Genomic DNA, 10144 nt, shown 5'->3' on the forward strand with positions numbered 1-10144 from the left:
GCACATCAAGCGCATGCTTGGGACGGCAAGCCATGGGGGGAGCTCTGCCGGTTGCAGTGAGGGGCTGGTCTTGTGACTAAGGGGCTGGTCTTGTGACTTAATATTAATTTAATTATGAGCAGGTGAAGATCCCTGTAGGCAGCAACTGCTACTTCAAAGTCATGCATTGGATTTTATAGTCTATTGTTTTACTGAGAAAAGGTTTTATTTTTTTATAGAAACTCCACCGAAGATTATGTTGAGATTCGACTGCCTTATACTGCAGGAATCCCAGAGAAAAAGACAGCTCCATAAAAACCACATTAACATCTTCATTCATTCTTTGTTTGTTAATCAGGTAATGAGCATCTCACTACTAATGATTGCAGATGATGGCTGTTAATGTACTGCAGATTGTCTAGGTTATTGATTAACTGATATGTTTCACATTGTATTGCTTGTCCTTTTTGAAGGCAACCCACAATAAAAATATTATTTAAATACAAGAGACTGCACTTAAGACAGACCCTGATACTGGAGAAATACAAAATTGATTATTTAAACATACAGTAAAGCACATTTTTACAGACTTTGGTGAATTCAGAAACCTGTATCAGGCAAAAGTGCTCAGCATCTGAGGGTCTCTTTCCCTAAAGATTTATCTTTTCATAAATAATGATACCTAGCACTTTTCATCCACAGCTATCAAAGCTCTTTGCAGAGGTATCATTATACACCCATTATGCCCATGAGGACTCTGAATCTGAGAAAGGGAAGTGCCCAAGGTCACATAACAGAACTAGGCATAGCAGCGAAGTCCACATTATTGTCACTTGGTCAGGCAGGAGCTGCTCCAAAAATCTGCCAGGCATTTCCACCCAAGAAGGAAACTGGAAAGACTCTTAAGAACATATCTCTCTTAACAAATTTAAGACTAGTTTTACAAAAGAAGGCCTGACTTTGGATGAGATGGACTAGCCAGATACTGCATTGCCATAGGAAATGTTAGCTTTGTATATTGTATGCTCACCTTTCCCTGAATTAGTAGTACAGACTGAGAAAAAAAAAATCTCAAACAGCGCTTCTCCTTTTGTCACTTGTGCTGTCCAATGCTAACTCCAGTTGTTGCCTTTGGATCAAATCTTCTATAATAGGCAGCACTCTCTACAACGATTGATAGTCAGTTCACTCAGCATGTGCATGTGCCTCATCTGCTTGTATATATTAGTTCCACCATCCAAGCTATTGCAAAAACATTGAAAAAAACTAGATTTATTTACAAACTAGATCCAAACTGGGTATATGACATAACCTACACCATCAGCTCAGGATTAAACAAAGACTGTGAATGGCTTGCCAACTATAAAACCAGTTTCTCCTCCCTTGGTTTTCACACCTCAGCTGCTAGAAGAGGGCCTCATCCTCCCTGATTCAACTAACCTCGTTATCTCTAGCCTGCTTCTTGCTTGCATATATATATACCTGCCCCTGGAAATTTCCACTACTTGCATCTGACGAAGTGGGTATTCACCCACGAAAGCTCATGCTCCAAAATGTCTGTTAGGGTATGGCTACACTTGCACTTCAAAGCACTGCCGCGACAGCACTTGGAAGTTTTGAGTGTGGTTGCAGCGCCAGCACTGGGAGAAAGCTCTCCCAGCGCTGCACGTACTCCACATCCTCTACAGGTGTAGCTTGCAGCGCTGGGAGCCGCGCTCCCAGCGCTGCAGCACTGTTTACATTGAGGCTTTACAGAGCTGTATCTTGCAGCACTCAGGGGGGTGTTTTTTTCACACCTCTGAGCGTGAAAGTTGCAGTGCTGTAAAGCACCAGTGTGGCCATACCCTTAGTCTATAAGATGCCACCGGATTCTTTGCTGCTTTTACAGATCTAGACTAACATGACTACCCCTCTGATACCTACATAGACAGTACATCATAGTTATAAAACAATAGTATAAGTTATACAACTATTGTAACTACAGAATTTGTTGTTTTATTGCCTCTGAAAGAGTGAGTGAATAATGAAAACAAACAAATTCAATTAATGGAGCTATACTGATTTACAGCAGCTGAGGATCTAGCTTCATGTAACTTATGTAATCACAACAGAGTCATAGAGGGAAATGCAAATGTAGTTGTTGAATACATTTGAATAATGAATGCATTCAAGGAAATCCCAATCTATTTGTGGATATTCCACAACAGAAAAAAAATTAATTTATCAAATTCTTCCCTAGGAATTATTTGCTCAGCTCCACTCTGTACTGTATCAGACAGAGATATTTCCTAAGAGTAAAGATTTTCTTTTCTTGCCTAGAATGACTCAAGTAGAAATGCATATTCCAGCCAAAAGAGAGATTAATGTATGAATTATGTTGTGTAGCCATTTTACTCAATGCTACTGCTTCCTGTAGGGTAATGGCAGTGAGATTCATTCTGGTGTTGCCAGAAATAAAACTGGAGTAGACATACTTGAATAATTTAGCAGTGTGTAAAGCTTATTTTGTCATCAATTATCTTTACCAATACCACAGTAGTTTGTGCCTAACAGGTGCTTTCCACCTATTGTTCTTAAAGGTGGATAACTGTATTTATTCCCATTTTACAGATGGAGAAACTTGGGAACAGAGAAGTTACGTGACTTGTCTGTGGGAACGCAGTCTATTGCAGAGTTGGGTGAAGAGCTCAGGTCCCTATGAAGTGTCATCCATGAAGTTTGGTTTCAAAAGTGTCCAGGTGGAAATGGTGTGATTTAAATGGGAATGTCTAACATTTAGGGTGCAGCAAGGAGGAGAAAGGATCTCAGTGCAAGTCTATATTATAAACGCTGCATCGGCATCATCTTAATTATTCCACCTCTACGAGAGGCGGTAGCTACATCTTCACTAGACCCAGTAAATCAATCCCTGCTGCATCAATTGCAGCAGCATTGATCTCCCTGGTAGACCATCCCTAATTTGCTCAGAGATAGCAATGTAGAAATAAGTGTGTAGTGTAGACCTGGCCTCAGCAAATTTATTTTCTCTCTCTCTTTCCTTTATGATAAAGGAATAAAGAGCATGCAAAAAAGCTATTGATCCTGCATCCTAACCCCCTTTTCTCACGTCTTTTGCTCAACCCCTTTTCCTCAAATAAACTTATTAATAAAAATAAAAGTATTGGTATTAATCTGTGTTCTGATACTTTTATTTTAACATAGCAGAGGAGATTTACATATAATTGTTGCATGGAAGGAAGTTATTGTTCAATAACAGAGTAATTATTAACTCTAGTCTAATAGAGAGTAGAAGAACTTGAATTTCATGCCTTCCTTTATGGGTTATTTTTCTATTTGAGTTGTTTTAAAATGAATTTAGTCTGTAGATTTTGTCTGTTTGTTTTTAAGGATCTAAAAATCTCAGTGAACTTTATTTCCTCAGCATGTAGATTAGCCTTTAATGAGATCAATGAGTAGCGTTGGTACTTCACTGGTCAAAATTGTAAATGTGTTGTTGCATTTCCTATTTACCCTGCGGCATCAGGATTTCTGTGTGTTACTGCTAATGTGTTTGCATTCTATTAGCCGTCTATAAAATTTATGATCAGAGAGATATTGCACAAACAATGCAGGGAGTAGAGTGCTTGGCATTATTTTAAGAATAAAGCAGCACCAAAAATGGTCTAAAAAGATATGGCACAAATAGGGTATTACGAATGTTTAAGATATGGGGCAAATAGGGTGTTGAGAATGTCTAAATAGTAAGGAGTTGAGATCAGTTTCATAAAAACAATACATTGCAAATTTCCATAACATGTCAGAGATGGAAGAAATTAATATGGCTCTTAATGGTCACAGGCAGGGGGAAATCACAAATGACCTGAATAGCAAAGAACTATTTGAGGAGCCTTGATTAGCCAAGGGGAGGGGTAGGAGGAAGGAACGCACAGGTTCCTGAAAGATGGAGCTACAGGGAAGTTGGCAAGGGAAAATAAAGTGGCCAAGTGTGACTTTAGGGAGATCTGAAATGACTAGTTCTATTCTAATTCTTTGACTGTCTCATCGCCACAGTAACTGAGCACCTTCAAGTTGTGTATTAAGCACTATGACTGATATCTGTCATGTGTGGTTTGTTTTTGCTCTCATCCTCTCCCTGGGGGGAGAATTGTGTGTGCACCATAGTGGTTTGGTATGTTGTTTTTTGCCTGTTTGTTTTTTATTTTATTATATCATGTATGTGCTTCTCTGTGTTGATATTAGAGAAGGCAGGTTGAAGAAATATTCTTTGCTTTTGGATGGAAGGTGATGAGTTTGTGATGGTCCTTACTTCCTGTTGAAGCTGATTCCACAGTCTTAGACCAGCTCTCAAGAAACCTCTGCCTCTTGAGTTTTATGATGAGTTTTATCTTGTAATCGAAGGTACCATTTTGCCTGAGGAGTGCAGTTGCCAGTGACAATTCTCATGCAGGCACGTCAGATAATCTTTGAGATATCCTGGACTTGCTCATTGGGAGCCTTGCAGATAAGAACCAAAACCTATAACTTGACTTAGTGTTCTATGAGAAGCCGATATAAAGAGTGGAGGACAAGTCTGATGTGCTCGCGGTAGCCCATGTTGCTGAGGAGTTGTCGCTTAGTTCTGTACTAGCTGGAGTTTCCTAGGGGCTGACGGCCTCATGCCCAGGTATATTGCACTGACGGATACTTGGATGAAGATGAGATAGAGCAGAGAGCGAAGACTAGAAAGCCCTCAGAGGAAATTTGAAAAATCTGGGACAAGTTGCTGGTAGAATCCAAAAGGCCTGGAGGGACTGAGATGAAACAATCTGTAGAAAGATTAGAGAGGCCCTGGAAATGAGCCTGTGTCAAAAGCAGCTGGGTGGCTAATGTGCAGATCAGTAGGTTGATTTTGCCTGAGCTTATTTATGATCTTCTGAGTTTGCCCTTGGAGTGAGCAATACGTTGTAGCTCTGGAATTTTGCAACCCAGCCCCATTTCCAACCACAATCTGGCTGAACTATTATTGCGCTGTTGTTGCACTATTTCCGGTGATGCTGCCTGTGGAATAGTACCCAGCAGCTGTTAGTAAAGCTGGGCAGACTGTTTGAACAACTCATCTACATAGTTCCAGGAACTCTCCCCTCCCAGATGAAATGCTTCTGTGAATTATATCATAACATGACAGTTCAGGGACTATGAAAGCATATAGGTGGCAGGTACAGGATTTTTAATTCTGATCAGACATTAAAGCCCACTTGAGCCATTGAAGTTCAGGGTCCCCTATGATTGGAAGAAACACAAGCACTTAGAGATGTCTCTCCATCAATCAAATAAAGATCAGAGAAATCAGCTTAGTAGGCAAGTGCCTCAGAATGTTATGGGATATATCCACGTAAAAGGAAACAGTGGTTGGGTATCATTATAAAAAGGATAAAACTGGTGAGAAAGATAGCTCTGAGCAGCAGAGGTCCAGTGTCATCGAGAAGTTGGGACTGGTTAACATTAAAATCCTATGCCATAATACAAGACAGATTTGGGGGTCTGTTGCTAGTCATTGGCACTGTTTCACATAAGGGAAATCCCTGAGTGACCCAGAGCTGCTGCAATCATTTTATACCGGCCCTTCTCCTGGCCCTCAGCAGAGAGGGTCTGGCTACAGTCAGCATGTCTCTGCGCTCTCTAGATCCACAGCTGCTAGAATGGCCTCTTCAGGCCTTAGGCATCCAGGCACGATTTATAGGAGCTCGACTGCTCTAACTTCCACCAGGGGCGAAGCGGGCTGTGGTTTAAAGCCAACTATACCCTTACTTTCAAGTCCTGTGCCAAACACAGTTCAGCCAGATCACAGAAGTTGGTCAACGGAATATGTTTTCTTACAAGTCAAATGAAATAGTTTGGAAGTTGCAAAGAGACAGAAAGGATATGAAGATAACGACAAGCACAAATCTGGGCTAAATTCTGCTCTTGCTTACACTGCTGTAAATGTGAAATAACTCCACTCTAGTTTGCGGTTTCCTCTGAATTTATATTGTTCTGTCTAGCATTTAGCACTTGCCCTCCAAATGTTATGGATTTCCATGCACCATTTTAATGTTATCCATCCATGTGTTCCATTTTATGCTCTTACTTGCGTCCCCTTGGTCTGTAATTTCACATATTTCTTGTTTAACAATCTGGCTTTCCATCCTTAAGTATCACTGTATTGCCAGATAAAACTGTTATTGTTCTTATTACAAGAAAAATGAAATGGATATATATAAAACACAGAGACAGTCCCATTGTCCTTAAAGTCCATTTGATTATAATGAAGTCCCACTCTTAATATTCTGTGATCTTCAATGTCCTTTACAAGTAACTTTTCATAAATTAATCTATACTAATCTAATTCAAGTCACTTAAAATGGATAACTATACTCCGATTATGATATTAGGAAGAGCTTTTACATAATATGGGCTTTTATATAGATGGTTAACACTCATACTGTAGTTTACAACATACTGTGTGAATCCCTAATTAAATGCCTAAGTAGCAATAATGGAAGTAGAACTATCAATACAGAGGAGATATCAATGATGTAAGGCATTAATAAAAACTTTATGGTACCATTTAATCTTTTTTTATAGGTACTCCATTATGTCAGTAAAAAGAACAGGCAGGAAAACAAAAAAGTAAGAAGTGGAACTTAAAGAAGGAAGGAGATGAAAACTAAAACCTAGCTTTCATCTTTACCTTTTCCACAAAATGGGCCGCAGACGAGATGAATTGGACAGAGTACATGCTTTTATAAATTAATTTAGCATTTTTCCCTATTACAGCAGTTGTACACTTCATTGAAATGGTCCTCAATGGCTCCAAAGTTAAATGCTATTTTAAAAACCTGGTATTTTATGGAATATGTTAAGGGCAGCATAAATAGTATCTTTAAAAGAAGGGTACAAGTTTAGTAACATACTGACCTGAAAAGGAACAGCTAAACTGTTGTGTTCCAGCTGTTGGCTAACCATGAGGACTAACAGAGTAAATATATAAACATTTATATTGGAAGTAAAAACTGTTAACAAAGGTATTTTATTTTTAAGCCAAAACACAAACTTGGCTTTCACTGCTGTCCAAGGACCATTCTAGGCAGCTCAGCTTCTATCCTGACAGGACATCTACTCTGTGCTTTTTGGACAGCTTCCAGTGTCCCCTGCAGGAAAGCAATCTGCCAATTTGCATATCAAAGTAAAGGAATAAGCCAACCCCAATAGACCTCTAAGGGGAAGTGAGCGTATATGGGAATTTTTAGTTTTAACAACTCTCAATACAAAAAAAAAGACCACCTCCATGCCTTTCATGCAACAGTCACTTGAAATGCTTTTGCAACACATTTAAACAGAAACAAGAATTTAACCCTTCACATTCTCTTTGATTATATCACAAATATAGCAGTGTTTTAACAAATAATAAGGGGCAAGATATCTGTTCTTAGAAAACTAACTTTAGCTCAGTTCTGCATACACCATTTTGAAAATGATTGCATGGGACATCCTATATGCCTTTCACATTTCTAAAATAGTATGTCAATAGTAAAACAAGCATTTTGTGGTCTGTGTTGGTGAGATAACATTTATTTAATTCTTATTTTTTAATCTTGATCATTTCTCTTAGCTTCATAGGTGGCATCTGACACAATATGTATTGGAGATCCTTGCTGTGAACATCTGGGATAGAATTAGCACTGAACTCCACCCTAATTAATGTCCATCATTGCCTGATTGCAGGGCAAAACAGAGTGGATAGAACTTGCTTGGTAGATTCTAAAAAATAAAATAATAGAATCATAGAAAAGCAGGGCTGGAAAGAACCATGAGGAGTTATCTAGACCACCTCCTCCCAACCCCCAGTGCCAAATAGGAATCTCTCTATATATTTTTGTAAAACTATGAATTGAAAATGAGTATGCAATAAAAGTCCCTTTTCAATACCCTCTAAAGATCCAAGAAGTAATCTCTTTTTGTGATAGGAAATTTATTATTCCTCTTGCTCATCAAATACTGCTCTTGACAACCTTCATGTAGAGAACCCTAAGGCAGCCATAATGTTGGAAAGTTAGCAAATGAATCCAAATCCTTGTGCAGCCTTCTCCTTTCCTACTGCACATCACTTTACATTCCAGTTATGATGTCAATTCACTTTGAATGTCTTTCAAGAATGGTGGGATTTTAATGACAGCTTCACTGTTAGGACTCTAGGCTTCAAAGCCAGTGTTAATTCCATAAACAGTTTTTTGGTACATAGAATATAGTTGAAATCGACTGACAAAGATATTGCCTTCTTCCTATAACATTTAGCGAAATCCAACCCCAGTATCATTAATAATATCAAAGATATAACATTAATTAAAGATGTCTTAATAGGACGATGGGTTTTCTTTCTTATTCTCATCCTAACTGACTTCAAGTACCAGATTTGGCATATACATTGCCTTCAGATGGCTCAGTGGCGGCACACACAATTTGAGCTCTTTTTGTCCACGCAGAGTTGAATTTGTTCTAGCTGATGTTCAGCTGCTCACCAACAGTTATCCCAGAGCATCATTGTCCACTGGCACTAACATTCATCCTCTTTGAGACACAGCCACAATGTTACCTCTTTGGGTCACTTTAGGATTCTCTAGACATTTATGGGGCTTTTAATATATAGTCAAGATTATTTTCATAATTGTTCTGTAATTAGATAGGAATTAGATAGATAGATACCACTGGCTCCAAGTCTCTTATGTGTTTTGAACGCCTCAATAGCTTTTTGTCTTTTCACGGGTTTTTCAGAAAAAAGAAGGAAGGCTTAATAAACGCTTGATGCTGTTTAACAGTATCATTCTGAGTCCTCTGCTTGTCAGCCACCAGTATCTCTCTTACAGTATCTGTCTTAATTACATTATGACATCACCACCATAATATCTGAGTGCCAAATCATATAATATAGTAAATGAATTTGAGTATAAACTTGGGACAAAATCCTGCACTCTTCGTGCCTAGAGAAATACAGAATGGATGCTATAGGAATAATAAAAAGCCCATGGGACTCATCCAAGTCAATGCAAGACATGGAAGTCAATGGGAAGTTTTGAGGTCAATGAGTGGAAACTATGTCAGGTTTTGGCCATGGATTCCAAGCTTGTCAGAGCTCACACTTGTACTATAACAGCCTTAGGCTTATGTAAATAAAATAGTGGCAGGCAGATATACCAAAGCCGGAAATTAGGTCAAAACTAATGTCAATGGAGAAACAACGCCCATCATGCTTCCACAAGACATTAATGCCACTCTGTGGAGTCGTTAAGGAATTTTCCCCATGATAACTCTCAGTTCTACTCATGAATGGCAGCAATATGTGGCTTTGTCTTCCACTGAAGCATCAAGACTGTGTCACTGGCAGAGACAGGATCCTGCATGTGTCTGACGAAGTGTAATGGCTAACATGATGCTGGACACTTCCTATAACTTGCTAATTCTCCTGAGGTTACCATCAGTTGGAAGCCAGGTTACCAGACTTTGGTCAGAACTACATCTGACCAGGGCACAGCCTGGTATAACTGTTTTCACAACCTGAGCTCCCAGTCTTTTTTTTTTTTTTTTGATCCAAACAACATGAGTCTCCTCGGGTCTCAAGTATTTAAGGTAAAGAGTACTACAGGAAATCACAGTTTTGCCAGGGAAGCACATCTTTGCTTGATTAAACTCTCAGGGCCACATCCTCAACTGGCCTAAATTGGCATAACTCCATTGACTTCAGTAAAGACACACTGAATTAAGCCAGCTAATCAGCTGAAGATTTGGTCTTCGGTCTGCATAGTTTTGTTTTAAACAGTATTTCCTGGTTCCATCACCATACAGTACCTTTCATTCTTCTCTTTTCTCTTATGGGGGTTGGGAATTTTTACTGCAGGCTGTCACTAAGGTGGGAATTCAGACAGAAACCAGATTTAACTGAATCCAGTAAGTGCTTGGTGCTTTGTTTTACAAACGTTGCTGAGGTGCTTGGATATACTAACAGTGCGAGGGTTTGCACTGTTGCATTTTACACTATGTGTTTTCCTTTTCAACAGTCCCAATGTGTTCGCTTCTTTTGGTTTATTATGTAATAAAAGATGCTGTGTTTATTTTTATTTATTTTATTTCTAGGTTTAATGCTCAAAGTTCT

At 39.0% G+C, this 10144-nt stretch overlaps 1 long non-coding RNA gene across 1 annotated transcript; it reads left to right on the forward strand.

Moving 5' to 3' along the window:
* Nucleotides 1-222: 222 nt before the first annotated feature.
* On the forward strand, nt 223-3650 carry LOC116834716 (uncharacterized). The gene is made up of 2 exons (XR_004376026.1): nt 223-337; nt 2590-3650. It is a non-coding gene; the product is annotated as an uncharacterized LOC116834716 (long non-coding RNA).
* Nucleotides 3651-10144: the final 6494 nt, after the last annotated feature.

This window comes from Chelonoidis abingdonii, chromosome 8, assembly GCF_003597395.2.
Source record: "Chelonoidis abingdonii isolate Lonesome George chromosome 8, CheloAbing_2.0, whole genome shotgun sequence".
In the NCBI taxonomy this organism is placed as follows: Eukaryota; Metazoa; Chordata; order Testudines; family Testudinidae; genus Chelonoidis; species Chelonoidis abingdonii.